The 22,289-nt window shown below is 36.8% G+C and overlaps 1 protein-coding gene across 12 annotated transcripts in view; it reads left to right on the top strand.

Moving 5' to 3' along the window:
* TCF4 (transcription factor 4) overlaps positions 1-22,289 on the top strand; it is a 391,702-nt gene that overhangs the window by 66,711 nt on the left and 302,702 nt on the right. For 2 of the 12 annotated variants that reach the window (XM_023733974.1, XM_023733973.1), the window contains exon 1: positions 11,967-19,674. The exons of the other annotated variants lie outside the window; for them this stretch is intronic. The gene's annotated coding sequence lies outside the window, so the exon portion shown is untranslated. Of the gene's footprint in view, positions 1-11,966; positions 19,675-22,289 lie in introns of those variants that run through there. 12 annotated transcript variants of the gene reach the window in all.

Raw genomic sequence — 22,289 nt, 5'->3', positions numbered from 1 at the left:
TTGAGATTTCTACCACAAAGAAGACTTTCAGATTTACTTTTTCATACTACTATATATCAAAGTAAAGTTGAAGAATCAAGTATGTCTACTGTCTGATCTTTAATTTAGAATGTGGCATTTCTTTTTTATGGGTAGAAGGGTATATTTTTTCTTTATAGAGGGTCATTGACCTTCAAGGAAAAAAAAATCAATCAAAGGATTACATGGGGATAAAAAGCAAGGTCATTTAATTAAGTGTTTGTTTTGTTTTTTAATGGAATTAATCAGAGCATGTAGAACTGTGTTTAGAACACACAAGAGATATTTAAAACTATACCTAGGTCTGACATAATAGTTAAGAAAGTTGGCTTTATAGCAAATTAAAGGGAGATGGTTTGAGTTAGAAAGGAAAGAGAGGAGGAGGAAAGGGGATTTGGCAGATGTCCAGAAGAAAGGTAAAGATGAAACACATGCTTAAAAGTAGAAAGGGAGAGGTGGAGGGAGACTTAGGAAGTGAAAAGGGAAAGAAAGGGCTGAGAAAGGTGAAAGGAGATGGGCTGGAAAAGTTTTGAAGCCTTAATTAACTGATCTTGTCACACCCAGCTGTTCATTTGAGTTGTGGGCCTCAGAGTATTATTCCTTTTTATCAGTGTCTTTTGAAATGCTAATTAAATAATTGACCATTGTTCACAGCTCTTTGGTTACTTTTTATTCTTAAACTTCTAGAGACTAGTCCTTGAATGGGATACTCACAGCAGCACACCAGATGGGAAATTATTCTGTGGCCTCTAGTTGTCAAATGACCACCACAGTAGTGCTTGGGGTGTATGACATCAAGCTGAGAGCCAAAACTAGCCCAAGGGGTGGTTAGCACACTTCCTGTGCTAGCCCTTCATCGGCAGGTTTTTATTTTGTAATGGTGGGTGGGGAGTGGGGAGAGTGGGCTGCCTTTTTATAAAGATTCTTCAGATTTATTCCAATCAGTAATACTTCTTTCTGACCACTGAAAGCTTGTTGAAAGAGTATCTGCAAGCGATTAGCCATCCATCTTTAGTTTCACATAGAACTCAATTGCAAGCGTAATATTTGAAGAATATGCCATTCTTCTACTTGTTTTTTTCTTTTATAGCAAACATTAAATGAGATAATGTATATGAAAACATCTTGTAGAGCGTTACACAGTATTATTCTTGCAGATGTGGTGTTGTTGTCAGTTGCCACGCAGTTGATTCCGACCCATGGTGACCCTGTGTGTGCAGAGTAGAACTGCTCCATAGGGTTTTCAAGGCAGCTGTGACTTTTCAGGAGCAGATACCCAGGCCTGTATTTCAAGGTGCCTCTGAGTGGATTCGAACCAGCAGCCTTTTGTCTAAAAATCCAGCATTTAACTGTTCATTTTTTTTTTAAAACTGTTTGTGCCATCTGTAAGATATTGTTATTCTAGGTAGTTATTAATAAACACCACCCCAAAGCCCATTGCCATTGAGTCAATTCCGACTCATAGTGACCCTATAGGACAGGGTAGAACTGCCTCTTAGAGTTTGCAAGGAGCGGCTGGTGGATTCGAACTGCCAACCTTTTGGTTTGCAGCCATAGCTCTTAACCACTGCTCCACCAGGGGTCCTCAATAAATACCAGTACCAGGTAGTAGTAATATAGTTGTGAGTCTTACAGAAAAACACTCTTGACAAACAGGACATGATTCAATAGAAGAGATGCTTGTTTTACATGTTTTCTTTTACATACTCAGTATGGTATCACAGAACTACACTTAAGTCACTTTGTTGTTACTGCCTTTGAGTTTACTCTGACACTGTAGAGGCAGCTAAATAACATGTCTGACCTTTTCTATGTAAACATTAAAAATTATTAAGTCTGGTTGTGTTAGAGATTGATTTCTATGATTTCTTTTACATTTTCAATTAATATTTACACATAAAATTTCAGATGGCTTCATGAAAATAATTGACCCTTAATAATGGTCCTAAAACTATAGAAGTGTTGATGGTAATGGTCATTTTAAATTTAGGTGAAGTGAAATGAGATGCATGACATCAGGAAGAATCCTTTCCCCTGAGGCTGTTTTTCAAAAGTAAAAATCATTTTTTTTTGTAAAAGAGATACATGTACAGTGTAGAACATTTTGGAAAAAAAAAAGGATGTAAAAATTAAAATTATCTCTAATGGTTAACTACTCTAATAGTTGTTTTGCCTTGTAGTCTTTGTCATACACACATACACAATTTTAAATATGTGTGCAATTTTAGATTATTTAAATGAATTTGTATTGATGGTTATATAATCTTTATTTCTATATTTTTATATTTGTGTTTTCTTTCAAAATTGATAGATATGTCAGAAATATATATATTTTATTGTTCCTTAGATTCATTTATGTGCTTTATAGTTTTCCTGTTTTCTAATTTGTTAGTATACTTTTTAAAACTTTATTATCCTTTTGGCTTTTCTTGGATCTGTTTTGTAGAAATCATTCTTCTTGAGTTGACCATTTAGTTGAATTCTTTCATTCTTTTTGTTTTCTGGATTCTGAATCTGTCAAGACTGTAAATTTGGCTGCATCCCATGTATTCTGTTGATATGTAATATTCTCATTGCTGTTAGTGTCTAGATAGTTTTTTTTTTTTTTTCCCTAATAGTTTTGTTTTTCTCTTTAATACAATAGCTAATTTGGAATGTAATTAGAATTTTTAAGAGATTGTCTTTCCCTTCAAAATTTTCGGTTTTATTGCAGCGTGGTCAGTAAAGAAATAGTATTGTTTCTGCCTCTTAAAAGTTGCTACACTCTTGTGTATCTTGGGAAAATTTCCTGTGAATATTTGAACATGAGGTTTATTCTCTGTAGTGTACATTTTAGTTAAAATTAAAAAAGTTTACTTAATGGAATCCCTTTAAGACCTAGAAAGATGTTAAATTCTTCACCCAAATGGTATTTCTGTTATTTTTCATGTGTAATGATTCCTGATAGTTTTATGCTTATGATTGATTATATTTCCACCTTTGATCTTCAGTATGCTATGAATTCGGAATTGACTGGATGACAGTGGGTTTGGTTTGGTTTATTCTCTTTTATTATTAATATCTCTTTGTTCTTTTTCTTTGTATTTTAAAGAACTTTTCAAGTTTGCTATCTACATCATTGACATATTCTACAGTTTTATGCAGATTTTAATTTGTCAGTGCATTTTAGTTTTCTTACATTGTTTCTTCTTACATCTGTCTGTCTTCACAGCTCTTCCCACATTGTTTGTCTTTGCTCATAGTTTATAGAGGTACTCTATTTTATATATCCGTCAGATGTGATGTTTTATAAAATCTATTTTTTGTAGGGTGCAAATGGTTTTTAAAATTTAGTTTCCCTCTAAATCATGAGTGCGTACTCCTGTATATTTTATTCTGTAGATTTTTTTTTTCTCATGACACATTTTTAACAAGTTGAACTCTAGCAAGCTCCAAACCATCCCTTCTATATTCTTTTTTTGTATTCTGGGATAAACTACCAGTATCATTACCAGTTACTATTGAATTGACTCTGACTCATGGTGGCCCCATGTGTGTCAGGGTAGAACTGTGTGCCTTAGGGTTTTCAGTTACTGATTTTTTGGAAGTAGATCACCAGGCTTTTCTTCCAAGGCTCCCTTGGGTGGACTCAGACCTCCAACCTTTACATTAGCAAACTATGTTTATTCTTTCCAGCTGGCTTCCGTGTTAGCCTCTGTCATTAGGGGGCACTAGAGGAAGACCAGAAGACTGGAGGAGGAAGAAGGGCTTCTTAGCTTTTCCTGTTCTTGTCATCATCACTCTGGCAGCTTCGGTTGTTTCGTTTTCAGTTTTTTCCCCAAATTCCTAAAGTCAGCGTTATTAGAGATACCAGTACCTACCTGCTGGTACTTCCTCTCTCCTTTGAGCTTCTAGATTCCAAAAACCCAACCTCTAATTTTGTTTCCCTAGCCTAGGGATGGTAGTCATTTCCATTTGATTGCTTCTTGTTGTTAGGTGCTGGCCAGTGGATTTTGACTTATAGTGACCCCACGTGACAGAGTAGTACTGCCGCATAGGGTTTTCTAGTCTGTAATCTTTTGGGAGCAGGTTGCCAGATCTTTCTCCCATGGAGCTGCTGAGTGGATTCTAATTACCAGCCTTTTGGTTAGATCGCTTAATTGTTGTGCCACTAGGGCTTCTTATTTGATCACTTAGGGATGCCTTTTCTCACATCTAAAGCCAGAGGCAGTCGGCTTCCATAGAGATTTACAGCCTTGGAAACCCTATGGGGTTGCTGTGAGTTGGAGTCAACTTGAGGGCGGTGGGTTTGGGTTGGTTTGGGTAAAGCCAGAGAATGTAGATGTGTGTTGCTTAAGCCGCTCATCTAGCCATTCTGGTTCAGGAGGGCAGCAGTCTTCCACTAGTTAGCCTTCTAGAAAACTTCCTTTAAAAATAAGACTTTAGAAAGAAGATGACAATGTCTTGATACCTCATATCTTAAGAAAAATTTCTATCTAGATGTTTATTGTTTTCAACGAAATTGCATCTCATAACTGCTGTGTATATTGTACTTTATCATGGGTAAAAGGCTTATTAAAATAACCTACATCTTTTAGGGCAGTGGTGCATGGCCTAGGCAAATGGCACATGACCTTCATCAGTCAGCTCTCAGTGGGGAAGCTGGAGAAATAAAATGGAGATGAGAGGAAGCCAACAGTTCAGGTCTGATTTTCTTGGGAAGATGAGCTAGGGAGGAGAGATGTGAAAGAAACGAGGTTTTACATTATGAAATTCGACTTAACATGTACGGTTGGCTTTTGGTGTTGCAAAGCAGTAAAGAGGCTTATTGACGTCTATACGTAAGGTCATTGCTGTGCATGAAATGTAAATCAAAGTGTTATTCTTTATTAGCAGTTAGAAGATAACATTTACATAACATGCTTTTAAGGTAATGAGTTAAGTTCATTATTTCTTTATTACTGTAACTGCTTCAAGAAAGTTATTTCCATACTAAAAATACTCTCTTCTCCTGCTTGAATCTGATTTGTCATAATTTTTGCATGACGTTGTAATCTATTGTTAGGAAATGATAATTCCATTTATTTTTGTTTCACGGGGAGAATTGTTAACCAGCTGTTTCAATCTCTCCAAATAAACTTGCTTCCAGAATTCCTAGTAAGTAGCAATGCTGATAGATAGGAATGTCACCATTTTTTTTGAACCTTTCTGTCTTGTCAGTAGGACATAGTACAGAAGCCAAATCATAAATATGAGAAAAGAAAAAGATACAATGGCCTAAAGATATTTCACAAACTGCATAATTAGACTCTGAATTTTGAAGAATAGACTGAATTAAGAAATGCCAGAAATCCTATAATGTCTTAAGGAACACAGTAATTTCAGGGAGAAGTCTTTTTACATTTAAGTCCTACAGTTGGCGAATAATAAGAATAAAACTGTGGCGCAATATCAGAAAATTATATTATGATTCTTGCCTAATGAATGGAAGACTTTCCTCTTATTCTCCTTAATGTACATATCATTCTTTTTGTGTATGGTTTCTTTGACCAGTTCTTTGCTTATAACTAAAGCTGTGTGTTTCTCTTAAAAAGTTGTGTCTTCATTTATAAATTCACAGAATATGCTTTTCAGGGAAAAAAAATATAACTCAATCAGCTTTGCATGCTTGACATAATGTGATAGTCTCATATTTACTATGTGGTTAACAAGAAATAACTGTTACCAACAAAAATCAGAGAATTTAAAAACAACGAACATTTTGCTTGGAGCCTATGTATATCTCTATATAAATACATATAGACATCTATAAACATCATCGATCCTACTCATGTGCACATGCCATATATATGTGGATGTGGGATGATACTTGTTTTTATATATACATATCTATATTTATATAGCTGAAGAAGTGAAACATATTGCTTTTTATTTAAATGACTCAATGCGTTTATAGACAAGCTGTATTTTACCGTAGTTTATCAGTGCTGGGAAGATTAGGAAATGCTAATAATTTGGTCTTCTGAAGGCCAGAGTTTGACAGGGTAAGTTGATCCCTAGGGACATGCCTATGATATTGATGCTCTTCTATTGGCTAGAGAATCTCTAGGAAAATTGTTATTCTTTGACAAAGAAGAATTCACATTAGATAACGTAATAGATTTGAATTATTTATGACGTTGCTTTCAGTTGTTTCAGAGTGTGTGTGGGGGTGACTTTAGGGAATGGAAACTTGGAGGAATGAGAAGACTCTTATAGTGCTAAACTGAATTTTCAGTTCCCTGGTGAAGTGTAAGAAGTCCTGGTGGCACAGTGGTTAAGCGCTCAGCTGCTAACCAAAAAGGTCAGCAATTCTAACCCACCAGCCCCGAGGGAGAAAAATGCGGCAGTTTGCTTCTGTAAAGATCTACAGCCTTGGAAACCCTATGGAGCAGTTCTAGTCTGTCCTGTAGGGTCACTATGAGTCGGAAACTACTGGACGGCACTGGATTTTGGTAAAGTGTAGAGGAAGAAAACAAAGCCTTTAATTTATTTCTTTTCAGAATCATTTGGTAACCACAGTCCACGCTTTATATATTTTCTGTAGAGTATTATTAACAGCTTGCCTTTGTAGTTTGGGAAGTGACACCTGGATTTTCTCAGGTTCTTTATTTACGGCATCAGTGGGGACTGTTGCTAATTAACCATAGAGTTGGAGATGAGGATACACATGCACTAAGCAGGAAAATTCCGAGGAGAAAGTGAAGGCCCTCGAGTGTCTTAATTCAGCATATAAGTGAAACATGTATATGGTAACATCGCTGTCTCTTTTGGCTAGTCATTGCTCCATACTAAAAATTTATAAAGTTTTTTTTTTCTTTTAATTTTAGGCTCTGAAATAATTATTTTTAAATATCTCACATTTTCCAGAGTACCTCAGAGGCAGTTTCAAATCCCATCTATTTTAAAGCTGAGTTAATCAAGACAGTGGGAGCAGTGATTTCTCAGCATTACAACACATCTTAACTTTCGAGATTGAGGATCCTGTTGCGAATCTGAGGTTGTTAATAACGTTGCTCATATAATTTACTTTCCTACTATCCTGTTTCATCTCTACCATCTTTCTTTTCTTTCCCTTAGTGCTGAAAATTGTTAGAGCTCTGACTAGCATCATTCAAATAATAATGTGGTGAGTTTAGGTTGAATGTTCTTCCTTGTGTTGTCTTTAACTTTGGCATGTTTGGATGTGTGTAAATAAGCAATAATAAAACCCATTGCCATCCAGCCGATTCCGACTCAAAGCGACCTGATAGGACAGGGTAGGACTGCTCAATAAGGTTTCCAAGGCTGTAAATTTTTATGGCAGCAGACTGCCACATCTTTCTCTGTGGAGTGCCTGGTGGGTTCCAACTTCCAACCTTTCGGTTAGCAGCTGAGTACTTAACCACTGCACCACCAGGGCTCCTTATTAAGTGATAATACAGAGAACTAAATCCTCATTTTCAAGATGCTGTGGTGACATTTCTATTTATTAAAATACTGGATAGTTGTGAGAAACACAAAACCACAAATTGGGGAGCCTGCCATATTTCTTTTTTCTCTTTCAAACAGATTCACAGCAAACAATAACAAAATAACTACTAAACAGTATTTATATTACCAAATCAAATTTTAATTTTTGTCACTGTACTTATATATATGTTCACAAATTTTTTAAAAATTTTTTGTGTTATTCATGCCTTGCTTCACTTGATTATAACTGATAAACACAGTTTTGTTGGATCATTAAAAATAATTAAAACATAATTTTATTCAGTGTTCACATACTTTTTGTGTTCATTTTCTTTTATCATTTTTTCATATACAAAATATCCTGTTTTCCCATTGTTCACATTCTGTACATTTTTTTGGTATGATTAGATTCTTTTACATTTTTTTGGAAATAATTTTAGACTTATAGAAAAGTTGTAAAACTAGTTCAGAGTGTTCCTGTATACCCTTTACCCAGCTTCCTCTAATGTTAACATCTTATATAACCATTATAGTCTATAATTTTTAATGACTAAATTTTTCAACTTGGCTTCATTTATTCTCTCTTATGTTGTTGATCATTTTGGTTATTTTCATAACTTTCCACAAATTAACTTTTCTCCTTTTTTTGTTTGTTTTTGTTTCTCCTTTTTTTGTTTTCTCCTTTTTATGTTCTCCGGTTTTTATTGCTCTTGTTAGATTTTGCCAACTGCCTTGTAACAGTTTTTGAAAATTTTTTTGTGGAATTTTAAAAAGTTAGGTCACATGGATCAGTTCCTCTATCTTACTGGAGTGAATGATCAGTAGGGCTATTTCAGCCTAGGTATTTTTCAGGAGAGTGGAGAAGTTGAGTGAAACTCATCAACATTAATGCTTGAGCCCAATCAGTTACTCAGTCAACTACCCCCAACACATAAAATGTCTTACATAACCATCATATTCTAGAATTTTTAATGACTAAAATGTTCAAGTTGTCATCATTTATTTCAGTCTCTGCTATGTTGTTGACAAGGTTAGACTTCTGTGAGCCTCTGGTGATGTTTTCATCATAGATCAGTCCATATATCCTTGTTTTATGTGTTTCTGTTTAAAGACACCTTATTTAATATCTATTGATGTTTTATTAACATTTAGACCTCACGACCAACAGCACTATAACTCAAGCCTGAATGAACCTTATCTAACACAAATCACAGACTTCTTGCACTTAGAAACACTTGACAGATCTTCAGCAGTACACTTGGGGGTAATTTTAAACAGTGAAATCACCAACAAAAAGCATAAAAATCCAAAAAATGTGGCACTAAATAGAACATGAACAGGACACTTATTTACAGTGTGAGAGTTGAAACAAGAATGCAAAGAGTCGCTTTGTTTGACCTCAGCTGGAAACATGGGTGTTAGGTGACTCAGTTTTTTTGCCACTCTGTGCGTGTCTGTGAATGATCGCCAAAGCGCCGAAAGAACTGATTCTGGATTACAAATAAATTTTAGTGAACAGATGAATTCCAAAATACAGAATCTGCAAATAATGAGGATCTGCTGCCTCTGTTGCTTCATAGCAAACAATCATCAAACTTGGCATGAAGTGTTTACGATTATATTTGCTCACAATTTTGTAGTTTAGCAGTTTGAGCGAAGCTCAGCTGGGTGGTTTGTTTGCCTGTTTCACCTGATGTCACTCGCTCATGTAGATACATGAGCTATTTTTAATGTATAGCCAGCTGGCAGATGGGATGGAGGGGCTGGTTGATCAAGGGGGCCATCAGTTGGATTGGCTCACTTCTGCTCCACGTGGTCTCATCCTCCAGAGGCTTGCTTAGGCTTCTTTGGCACTGGAGCAGCCAGCAGCAAAAGAGAGCAAGATCCAATGAGCAAATGCTTTTCAGCCTCTGTTTACATCATGCTTGCTGATGTCCTATTGGCCAAAAGCAAGTCACACAGCCCAACTAGAGTCAGGATGGCAGGAAGACTCCGCAAATGCATGGGCACAGGGAGATGTGGTTTATTCGGGGCTATTATTATAGCAGTCTACCACAGGGCTCTGCCTTTTAAGAATTCAGCCATTTCTCAAAGCCTCTACTGCTAGTACTTTGTAGCATTTTGGTAATAGGCGTGTAACTGGACTTCCATTGTCTCTGTTGTTGTTAGGTGCTGTTGAGTTGATCTTTACTCTTAGCAGCTCCGTGTGACACAGTAGAACTGCCCCATAGGGTTTCCTAAGCTGTAACCTTTTCTGGAGCAGACTGCCAAATCTTGTCTTCCATGGAGCGGAGGGTGGGTTTGAACCGCTGACCTTTCGGTTAGCAGCCTAGGGCTTACAGAACCTTTTCAGATTTGTCTTTTATCACCATCATTCTATGGAAACTTCTTTTAAAAGCCAGCCTGACTTTTTAATAACCAAGCCTTATTTGCTAGTCTCAAGTCTTTATTATCTTCTTCTTCCTACTTCCTATGGTATGTTCCCTATGAGTCTTTTTCCCTCTTTCTGCTGAATCACCAGCCTCCTCTTTTCTCTTGGTTCTTCAACATTTAGACGTGCTGAAGTCTCTCTCGTCTTAAAATTGAACACACACACACCAGAAAACCAACATTTTGAGACTAATCTCCCTCCTCCTTTAATTCTTTCTCCTTTTCCAGTCATGTTTTCTCACACCCCCATTCTCTTTGTAATTACTGTGATCTGACTTCGTTCCAAAACACTCTCCAAAAACTCCACTTTCAGTTTGCCAGTGACATCAGGTCACATTGGCATGCTTTGGCCTTGCTATTGCTGACCGTATCCTTCCCGTAACTCCTACCTGCCTTTCAAAACTCAGCCAAGGGCTACCTCTTTTGGAGAGCTTTTCTTAACCCTTGAGACTAATGTGGTTGCCCCTGGTATTAATCCTCTTGTTCCCTGGTGCATATGTTGACTCTGACAGTAATCACACCTGCTGAGGTGCACAATCTTCTTAATTGCACTGTATTCTTATTGAAAGATCAGGATCGTATCTTTAGAGCCCGTATCCTAGCTGCATTCCTACACTTACCTCAGCGGCTGCTGTTGTTTTGTGCTGTCTAGTCGGTTCCAACTTATAGCGAACCTAAGTACAACAGAATGAAACACTGCCTGGTCCCGTGCTGTTTTCACAATTGTTGCTATGTTTGAGTCCATTGTTGCAGCCACTGTGTAAGTCCATCTTGTTAAAGGTCTTCTTCTTTTGTGCTGATCTCCTGCTTTACTACTCATGATGTCCTTCTCCAGGGACTGGTCCCTCCTGACAACATGTCCAAAGTACACACGACAAAGTCTTGCCATCCTTGCTTTTATGGAGCATTCTGGCTGTACTTTTTCCAAGACAGATTTGTTTGTTCTTCTGGCAGTCCGTGGTATAGTCAGTTTTCTTTTCCAGTACTGTAATTCAAGTGCATCAGTTCTTCTTTGGTCTTGTCCAGCTTTCACATGCATATGAGGCAATTGAAAATACCATGGCTTGGGTCAGGTGTACCTTAGTCCTCAAAATGATGTCTTTGTTTTTTTTAACACTATGAAGAGGTCTTTTGCAGCAGTTTGCCCAATACCATACGTTGTTTGCTTTCTGACTCAGTGGCTAGAGTACAGTAAATACTGAATGCACACTTAAAGACAGACTCTGGCCATATTCTACTTGGTGAGGCCATTTCTTCCCCTGAGTTTTATACTCTTGTGTTTTCCTCTCACCTTGGAATCTGTATCTTACTTTTTTTCCCCCTCCCATCTACTTGCCTGCCTTTCTTATGTTCCAGCTGTTACCTGTTCAGCTCCTGTTATTTGCCATTCTTTATGTTAAATGTTGGTGATGAGGGCCAAATGAGAGATAACTGTCTTTATAGGGTTTTGCCTCTAAATTTAGGAGATTTCTTAATCTTGTTGAGATTGTTTTTATCCTGAAAAAGGTATTATTTACAGTCCTTCATAGGATGGGGAAGAATCAAATGAGCTTGCATATACAGCGTATGACACGGTGCCTGGCACATAATTAATATTCAATTAAGGTTACAGGTTAATAATATTAATAGTAATAAACCATATATCATATATGCATTATCTATATAGAAGCTATTATATGAACTATAATATATAAATTATGCTATTATAGAAATTTTTAAAATGATAATGAATAATACACAGCATTGCTTTATGCATCAATATATTTTTACATTTATCCCTTTTACAAAATGGTGACTTTTTCACCTGTTCATTTGTTGCTTTTTGATTACAAAAAGCTTCTGTCTGAACAATTTCAGTGCTAAGCTGTCTAGTGCAAAGTTCACCCTCGAAGAGGCTTTCATTGTAGCTGACCTTTTAAAAGCCAGTTTTAGTGTTGAGATACTAGTAACTATGTATTTCTTTAAAAGCTTTCCATTTAATGATATATTTTGATTAACTGTCAGCACTTTCCCATATTCACTAGGTTAATTTTCAGGTCTTCCTACTTGACTGTAAGTTCTGACCAACATGGTAGTGATGGTGTGTGTGTGTGTGTGCGCGTGCGTGCGTGCGTGTGTGCGTACGCAGACTCACCATTTCCAAACACATGCTTAGTGATTGAGTCTCTACCAGGATATAAGCATGGAGACCATGTTGCTTAGTGCCATAATACTCCTGTTGTTGCGTTGTGACCACAGGAGGCAATCAGAATAGTTACGAAGGATGTCAGTATTCATTAATTTAGTACTATTCAGGAATATTAGCAAAGGGAAAAGATGCAGTAGAAATCTGAGGAGAGATGGAAGATAGGAGAGAAACGTGGTGTTAGAAGAATGATCTTTGATCTTTCAGAGGAGAGGAATACATATGAAGAAAGTAAGAGCTTATCTATGTGGAAGAATTTACATGCAAAGCAAATCAAGAACATATATCTTACTTATCTTTGCAGATTTGAGTCTTGGTCTGGGATAGCCAGGAAAAGCCAGGCTTCTACACTAGGGGATTTACATGTTTGTGTTAACTCAATTAGCATTAACAGAGGCTACCAGTAGTGCTGGCTGTTCGGGCTCAAACTTTCATGCATATGTATTTTTAAAGAAAACCAAAAGATTTTAGGGATCATTAATAGAGAAAAAAGATTTATCAAATGTTGTGGGCTTGTATTAACATTTGTGTTCTGAAGTCTACACCAGGAATAAAGGCTTTTTTATATAGGAGAGAGCAAAATTGTATCTTATAGCCATGAATGCATTTTCCAGATTTATAGTAGGAAGTCATGGACTTTTCTTTCACGTACAGAAGGGGCAGATTTGTAGCTAAATGGTAGTTTTCAGAGTATTTAGATTTATGGGCAAATTATAAGAAGCAATGTACATTTTTTAAAAGTTTTTGAAAAATAAATATTGGTTAGGAAAACTAGACTCTTACTATTTGGTGATGGTTCTGACTCAGATCCTCACAGACATTGCGGTACCTAAAGTGTTGCAAAAGCAGACATTTATATGGAGATGGACTACTGATGTAAAAAACAAAACAAAACACAAAAAACTGAGGGCTGGGAAGGATATGGAATGAGTACAGTATTTTAAAAATGAACTCTTTGTCTCCCACCCTCCCTCATGCCCAGATCTCAGAGAGGTTTTGTCCAGTGAGAATAAAGAACCCATGGGAATTACCCAGGAATAGCTGGCTAGTCAAAGAAATAGTTTTACTTCAGTGAGCATGGGTGGGACCCGAAGTCTACAGTAGTCGGTGATGCTTTTTTAGCCTCTTCTTGGCAGGTGAGCATTTGCATAGGGGAAATGCTGACTCATTGGGGGAATCTCAGGCGAATTCAAATTCCCAAAGTGATGCCCCTCTGTCTTCTCTCGGGGATTTTATCTGATATTAGAAGCAGCAGTTCCATTCCATGAATTTGTTATCACTCACTGGCCTGATGCGCATAGCCAGTTGTCTTTCCCCAGTGTTAAATTTGCTCCTAATACTCACTCCTACCCTCAAGCACTTGGATTACCTGATAAAATCTCACTACTTATTCGAAGAGGTGCCATCACCTCCTCTAGAAGTAATCTTTCTCATTTCTGAACTTCCATAGCATTTATTGAACTCTTATGACACTTACTATATTTTCCTTGTTTTTAAATTACTGTTTTAACTTTGAAAAGTTTCACTCATATACAAAATAAACAGAATAGTAGAAAAACCCACATATACCCATCATGTTTTTTTTTTGTTGTGTGCCATCAAGTGGATTCTGATTCATAGTGATGCTGTAGGACAGAGTAGAACTGCCCCATAGGGTTTCCTAGGCCTTTGGCCTTTTTCCCACTGAGACGCTGGGTGCGTTTGAACCTCCAACATTTTTTAACAGCCAGGCTCTTAACCATCGTGCCACCTGGGCTGTTTATATCAATCATACAGCTTCAGTAATTATTAACATTCTCTCATTCTTGTATCATCTATACGTCCCCCTCTCCATCCCCACTTGATTTTGAATAGTAGATTGTGAGCTCCTTAAAGTCAGGGGCTATACTAATACGCATCATAATTTTTAAAACTTTTTTTTTTGTGATTTAAAATATCATATACTCATTGTGGAGATATCCAGTGTTCATTTTTTGGTTACTGTGCAGATTCTAGCCTTTCTTAAATGAAATTTGTATATTACTTTTTTGACCTAACGTTTTACCATGAGCATTTCCAATGTCCTTGAATATTTTTGGAAGCATAATCCTTAAAGGCAGCATAATATTCCATATTATGGATCCACTATAATTTATTTAAACAGCTTCCTATTTTTGACCACTTTCTTGAACATCCTTGGACATGTCTACATTTGCAAGGATAGTCTTAGGATAGTTTCCCAGGGAATTAGTAGGTGAAATCTCTTCCAATATCTTGCCGAATTGCTATCCAGGAAGGCTATACCAATTTGCATTTTTTTGTCTTACTAGCTTGGTAGTTGGAAAATGAAATCTCATTATGTTCTTTTTAAAATTTATACCTTCTGGGTTATTAGTGAAATTGAACATGTTTCATCTTCATGATTCTTATTTCAAGGGCTAAGGAAGGTGTTACTTGGAATTGCAGTGAATGGTACATGCTGTGTAAAAACAACCAACCAACCAAACCCATTGCCATCGAGTCAATTCCGACTCATAGTGACCCTATAGGACAGAGTAGAACTGCCCCATAGAGTTTCCAAGGAGCACCTGGTGGATTCAAACTGCTGACCTTTTGTTTAGCAGCCATAGCTCTTAACCACTACACCACCAGGGTTTCCACATGCTGTGTAGTTTAACTCCAAATCTAGTGCTTTGCAGAGATGATCAGTTTTCTTTAGCATTTCAGAAATCACCTTTTGCCATCTTTGGAACCAGAATGTCTTCCTACGTGCGGAATTACGTTAGGTTAGAGTTAGTCTTATTTTACTTTTTGAGTACTATCTTTCAAAATTGTCACTTTGTATAATTTTCTGCTTTTACATCATATAACTTTATTGAGAAATGTAATTCTATGAGGAATTATTTAGTTTAGGTCATCATTCTTTGTCCAAGAAATGTACTCAGGTCTAAATCCATTTTTAAGTTTTGAAAACAAAAATCCTTTATTTAGATAAAAGGTTTTTGATCACTCAGCATATTTAACTGAATTTATCATATATTTAAAGCTACTTCTGGAAAGAGTTTAGAACTCTATTCTTAGAGTACTTGGTGCAGTTTGTATATGTAGTAAAATCAAAGTCACCATTATTTTCAAGTCAGTTTTTTAATGCTAAGGTTTCTCTTTTGCTTTGTGAAATTTCCGAAACTCAGCTTAGGAATTGAGTCAAAATATTTACATTATTAAACTATTGTAAGTAAATACAGCTTCTGAAAAAGCAGAGAATGCTTTTTACTACTGAAATGACTTCATTACCTAATTCTAGACTGTAAATCCAAAAGTAAAAGTTGCATTTCATTCCTTTTTCTGGCCCTTCATTGCTTCCAGTCATACTTTGCTGAACTATATTCAAGTATGTTGAAAAATAATTTACTGCACTGTGTTAAAAAATAATATTAAAAGTATATGGGTTATGTGGAGGAAACACTCAAAACATATCTACCCAGACATCAACAGGATATTATTACCCCAAAGAAATGACGACAGTTTGCCAGTTTGATGCGTAGAGGAAGGAAATTTACAAACATCTCCAAGAGAGGCCTGTTGAGCAGTTGAAGGAAATGAGGCACGTCCTGCTTTTATTGTGATTATTGGAGTGGGATTCCCAGAAGACTGAACAAGGCTGTCCGGGTCCCTCTGTTTGGCAAAGATCTTGTTGACTCATATTTTATTTTTATTTCGGTAAAGGTCTGCTATTGTTCGTATTTCTAATGTAGCTCATAAATTCACAGCCAATATTGTTTCCCCTTCTGTTGACTGTGTAGTGTATACAAATAAATGAAACTCGACCATCATCATTGACTGGTGTTCTGTTTCCGTGAAGCATAGGAGAGTAACAAGGCAGGTTCCTTAAAAGAAACGCTTTTTAAGTGGAGATCTGTGTTCACAAACTTTGAAAGTTTCTGAAGTTTTGTATTAGAGTTTTATCATCAAATGCATCGGGTGGTGGGGGGGAGTTATTACTTCCTATTCATATGGAAGATGAAAGCAGAGGTAACTATTTATGTAACTTGTATTTTGAAAGTCTAGGCTCCATTAAAAGTTTGATTTATCTACTTCTGAATCCTCTGCTCAGAAGCTGAATCACTAGATATTTTTGACTACGGGTGGAGGCCTGATAGAAAAGCTTCCAGATTGAAATGCCTGGTGTAGAATCTTGAATTCATGTAATACTTTAATGTATTAAAAAATTTTTCTATCAAGTTGCTCCCGTGTATATGATAAAGTAATGTGGAATATTATAAACATTTCTGCTTTCTTTAAGCGCTGACTTTGTTGTATCTATCAAAATGCCTAAGAGTATCGTAACTCTCTTTACAGAGAAACCTCGGAATGGGATTCTGCTATGACTCAGTCTGTTTGAGGGGCAGGCTGAGGGCTGTAACTGGAGTTGAGGTTATGAATTTGTACCCTCAACCTTGAGTCAGAAGATGTGGTTACTGTCAGTTTTACTCACTGAGTGACATTGCAGAGAACATCGGGGAAGACTTGGCCTTTGTTTCATAGCAATTTAAGGGAGACAGACATGAAAGAGACAAATAGTGTGAGAAAGTGGAAAGCTAGTGTTGGTTAAAAAGCGCTGGTGGTGCTTTCAGTTTACTTAATTATTCCTTAGGATTATTGTTTTAGAATTTTAGGATTATTGCTTTAGATATTTTCCCCAGTCATTCTGAACTATGAAGAATTCCAAAGAAAGTTATCATTTCAACCTTTTAAAGGTATGTTTCAGAGTGAAGATAGTCCTGATTACCAAAGGAATTTCCCTGGCTGGTGTCCTAATATTTTAAGTTCCTGTGACTTTTTTCTTCCCTTTCCTCTTATTTTTGGCTCAGACCCCCAGTGATGTCTGGTTTTATGAAATTTGTGTGAGAAACAAATTTGGAGGATGTTTAAGGGTTTAAAGATTTTGAGGAATGATGTGAACTGCTAGGTCATCCTCTGTTCCTCTCGTGCAAAGGGATTGAGGATTTGGAGGAACCATTTTGGACACCTCATTACTCAGCTCTTCAAAAAGAACTCAATTTTGTTTACAATTCTGGGGGTGCCTTCTACATGGCTCTAATGTCAGAGGACATCAGATATTTTCTGAGTATCATGTTCTATATAGTGAATTAAGGCTGAGAAAATGGTTAGTGGTACCAATATCTGAACTGGATGAATGTGTGTGTGTTTGTGTGTGTGTGTGTGTGTGTGTGTGTATTTTTGTTGCTGCTCCAATTACTTTTAGGTAACTATGGTTTTAGCAGAGAAGAGAATAACTTAGATAGTATCAAAGCTTTATATATCATAGGCTCCCACCAATATAATGTAAAAACCTGCCCTGTGTCTAACATTGCTTCAGGAAGTCTTTAGGAAATATATTTTGGGGATAGTAAGATTGTGAGTAAAATTGTAATGTTCCTTGAGTACTTATAGAAATAAGACCCACACAGATACACTTTAATTCTAATTAATCTTTTGGTGTGACTTAGTCAAGGATCTGCAATGAATTGCACTCAGAAATGGAGTATTTTTCCTGTTTAAAATATATAAAGATTTAATAATATTTGAGTCTTCCTATGATTTTTGAGAGATTTACTCTAATGTTTACTTCAGATCATCTAACAGTTAATCAAAATACAATTTAAATTTTGTTTGGATTTTTTTAAAAGTCAGTACATAAGTTAAAAAGGAAACAAATTTCTTACCGGGATTGTGAAATGAGGACTTGTGTGCCTAGCATGTATTGCAATTTTGTTATTTGCATTTTGTTATTAAGTATTTCCAGGAATAAAAGGGTGTGCACAGCAACACTATTTATGGTACAGATTTCTGGCATTTAAAAATGAGAGAGTAAGTATAAGCTGGGAAGGGTGGGCTTGCCATTGTGAAATCTGTTTTTAAATCCCAGCACTACCGTTTGCTAACCGTAACCTTGGGCACACAGTTATTTAGTTTTTTTGTGCAGTGAGGCTAGTACAAGTGCCTACTTCATTAGGCTGTGAGAATTAAGTGAGTTGATACATCTAAAGCACTTAGAACTGTGTTTGGCTCACAGTAACTGCTCAACACATCCTTTCTAGCTATTAGCATCATCAAATTTAGAAAGGAAGGATACAATGAGGCAGTTTCTCGGTTGTCATTAGAAATAATAATTCAGTTTGAAAATTCAGCAAACTATTATTAGCATTCAGCAACCCTTCCCAGAAGTGGTGGCAATAGAATTGTTGTAACATTGGAAGATTCAGGAATGGCAGTCTGGTTGGAAGAGAGGGGATGGGATGGCTCAGAGACTTAGTTTGCTTAGCAAGTCCCTGACTTTACCTAGACTCTACTATAAATCAATTTAAAAGAGCAAAGTTTTCTAAAGATGCTTCTAGTTTCACTTTACATAAGAATGAGAAAATGTCAGTTGCACATATCAAATAGTAAGAGGTCCCAGAGGCATTTTGTTGGTGGTGGAATGGTAGAAGATTTTGGGGTGTACTGTGTGTGTTTGAAGTAAAGTCTCCCAGCCACCGATTCTTTCCGCCACTGGTCCTCTAGTCAGGAGGCTTCTACCCCGGGCCACCTCTGCTCCTGACCTTGCTCCTGTATCAGCTTGTGGGTAGAAGTTTATAGGTTCTGTGTTCACCTCAGTATTTCCTCCTAGTTTTAGTCATTTCCACGTTACTTCCTTCCTCTTACTGGAGTGAGTGATCAGTAGGTTATTTCAGCCTAGATATATTTTAGGGGAATGGAGAAGTTCAGGGAAACTCACCAACATGAATACTTGAGCCCATTCACTTCCTTGATCGATTACCCCCAACACACACAGTACAACCAGAATCTTCTCTCCTATTCCCCATCCACCAGTATTTCTTCCTAGGTTGGGCTTCAGTGGTTGCCTTTGTGGCTGCTACCGTTGCTGTTGCTTTACAGGTGCAAAGATACTCACTTCTTTGCCTACACTTGGGTGGTTGCGTGTTAATTTGCAACTAAGCTGCATAAAAACATGTGACTGGTAAGGAAAAAAGAAAAGATAATTAGAATAGTTTTGCTGGCATGGATGAGTGTATGCTTGACTGTGGAAATGTCTGTTGTGTATGTGTGTGTTTGCCTGTGTCCAGGCATTTTTAATGTGTGCATTATCATAGCTGATGTTTTTCCATAGGACATTTGGCTTCCTCTTGGAGAAAGAGAAAGCGGTTTCAGAATCTGGAAGCTGAGCAGAAGATTCCTGAATATCTTTTTATCAAAACTTGGTTTCTTCCTGGGAATTAGGAGGTTGCAGCCATAGCTCCTCTTGGTTTGCTGGAGTTATACTTAATAGAAAGTAGCCTGATTCTCTCTGCAAATAGAGGAAGTGCAGTTTTATAACAGAATCACATGGGTGGAGGATCATTGAACCAGAGAGGAAACTTCTGTTTGATTTCTACTGCAAGTGGTCAGTATTTCTAGATCTGAAACAATGATAAAAACATGATCTGGTCTTTAAGTAAAACTGATAGGTGAGATTTTATCCTCAGAATTTGAAATCTTTAAAGCTGGAAGAACAAGCTTTCCAGCTTCTTGCTCACTCCTTCATCATACAGGTGAGGAAACCATTGTTCAAAGACAAGTCTTTCTGTAGCTTTCACATTGAAAAGTCAGGTCTGGAACTCGGACCAGCTAAATTCAGGTCTAGTGTTCTTTCAATGTAAAGGCATTCTATTTTTTATTTCTATTAATAATCTTTATTATCAGTACTGGCTAAGCACATGGACCAGATCCCTAGTTCGTGGATTTGAAAGTTGGTTCTCCGTGTCAGAGGTGTTTGTTCTAGTCACTGTCTCAGTTTCCTCACCTGTACGAAGGGGTTAATAATTTCTTAGGACTGTTATAAAGACTCAGTCATTTATTTGTTGTACGTTATTTACAAGAGTGCCTGGCATAAGTATTAGCTATAATAATAATTGTTAATATTATATTATTAACAATCATATTCTGTAATTATTTTATTTTTAATAATCATGTAACAATATATTGTTTTTAGATATCTTAGCTTGCTATCCAGCCTAGTACAATAAAATGGTGGCCTTGTGGAATAGTAGGATTCCATAATTATCTAGCAAAATTTAGACCATAAACCATTGAACATCTTGCCTTATTTTTGTGTGAATTATTTGGATTGATTAAGTGCCTTTGGTACCGGGCTGGGTTACCATCTGCTGTGTTTTGCCTCCGTAGGTCAGGCTTATTCTTAGGGAATGGTGAGGTGGAAAAAAATGCCAGTAACCTAACTTCAAAATGTATCCTGTCTTGTTCACATTTATAGGACAGTTTTATTGCTGTAGGTAAGATGGATAACTGGGCATTATTCCAACATCTTGGCAGTTTTCCTTTTCCAAGGTACTAATATTAGGATTAGCATGTTGTTTTAAAGCCATTGCCTTTCTGCACCTTAGAATTGCTTGTTCTTGGGGGAAGCTTGGAACATTTGAATTAGGGTTTTCTTGCCAAATATGGGAGAGGATGTCTATTTTGTTATAATACTTTGATTGGGTTTTAAAGTTAGTACTGCAATCCATTCTGACAATAGTCAAAACAAATTCAAGGCTGTGTGTGAGGCCGAAGTAAAGTGAGGCAATAAATATCATGGGAGCAAGATTGTTACAGCTGTCAATTTATTTTTTTCTGTTTCAGTTTATTTTTGATATTGATTGTAATGTTCAGCCATGTAGTGATTTGTTCATTTGTTATGTTTCTAAATCAAAGCCTAGGTGGATTAAATTTACAAGAAGAAGGTTGAACTCTTTATAATATAGTCATATTTTCTCTAAAGCATCAAAGAAACCATGTTTGTACTTACAGCATATTGTGACTTTAGTGATTAGACTCTTTTTTGCTAATTTTAGTCAAATATGAGTAGGGTTTCAGATTGTCCTAGAGAGCCTGGTGCTGCAAAAGTTATAAGTAACTAGTAACTAGCACTCTTCACATGGAGAAGTAATCAGCCCTTCTTCTGAATGCATGGAACACTTTTTTTTTTTCTGAGATTTTCTTCGGGAATTTTAACTTCCTACTTTGTATTACTATTCTTTAAGCTTAGGAATCAGTGTGATAGGGTGAAAGAAGCTTGCATTTTGTAGTTAGACAGGCCTAGCCATGAATCTCAGCTCTTAGGATCCCTAGTTTGCAGAACCTTGGGCCAAACTCATCATTTCTTCCTGAGACTCAGTTTCTGTCCTCATATAATTGTTATAAGGATCCAAAGAGATAAGCTTGGAAAGGGCTTAGTCCCCTAGATGCTCAACAGGTGTGAGTTCCTTTTTCTCCCACGTGTGCATTTCTTATCTTTTTTACAGACTTCATGGGAGCAGCATTATGGATTCACACTTACATTCTTGACAATGGTCTTCATACCTAATAGATACCCTATATGTGTTGTAGAGTGAATACACTTTTAGAAGAGCAGAGGAGATTAGAATAAATACTTTAGGAGAATTAGAATAGATTTCAAAGAAAAGTTGACCGTGCCATTCCCTGCTTCCTGCTATATATGTTGTTAAGTCTGCAGGGCCGTATTAGTGTTACTGCCTAATTAAACTGAATTCCCCAGGAATGTACTAGATATAACTGAAATTCTGTAATTTGACCTGAATGTCGTGGTACTTTAGCTGGTTATTTTCTAGGTGTTGGTAGAGGTTATGAATCAAGATTTGAGTTCCTATTCATGGAGGACCACAAGGAGATCTGCCAGAGATCTGGACACTTGCTAATGTCACTGTGACCTTGGTTGGGACAGTTGTCCTCTTTGGACTCAGTTTACTCATCTATGATATAAGAATGTCTGTTCTGCCTTCCTGTTAGGTTTTACTTGAGAATGAATGGAATACTATGTAAAAATTCTGTTTACAAGTATAGGAGAAGGTTGGTTATAGGGGTTGATGGTGATGATGATAAAGAAGTTGATGATGCCAGGAACACCGAGAATCCAGATGGAATTCATGCCTTTTTAGCTTGGAATTTCCAGGAGAGAATGGTGATCCAAACTTTCTATTTCTGATATGCATTGCACTGTATTCTACCAGGAAAAATGGACCTTCAGAGTTTGACACAAATAACTGTTTTCTTTTGTTGGTGAGGGTCACTCTTAAAGGCATTTTCTATTAAGATCACCTCACACATGAGGATTCTCAGAAGTTACAATGTGCTTCCCTAGTAACTA

Source organism: Trichechus manatus, unplaced genomic scaffold, assembly GCF_000243295.1.
Source record: "Trichechus manatus latirostris isolate Lorelei unplaced genomic scaffold, TriManLat1.0 scaffold00063, whole genome shotgun sequence".
In the NCBI taxonomy this organism is placed as follows: Eukaryota; Metazoa; Chordata; class Mammalia; order Sirenia; family Trichechidae; genus Trichechus; species Trichechus manatus.
The sequence above is the reverse complement of the archived record's forward strand: the minus strand, read 5'-3'. Positions and strand labels throughout refer to the sequence as shown.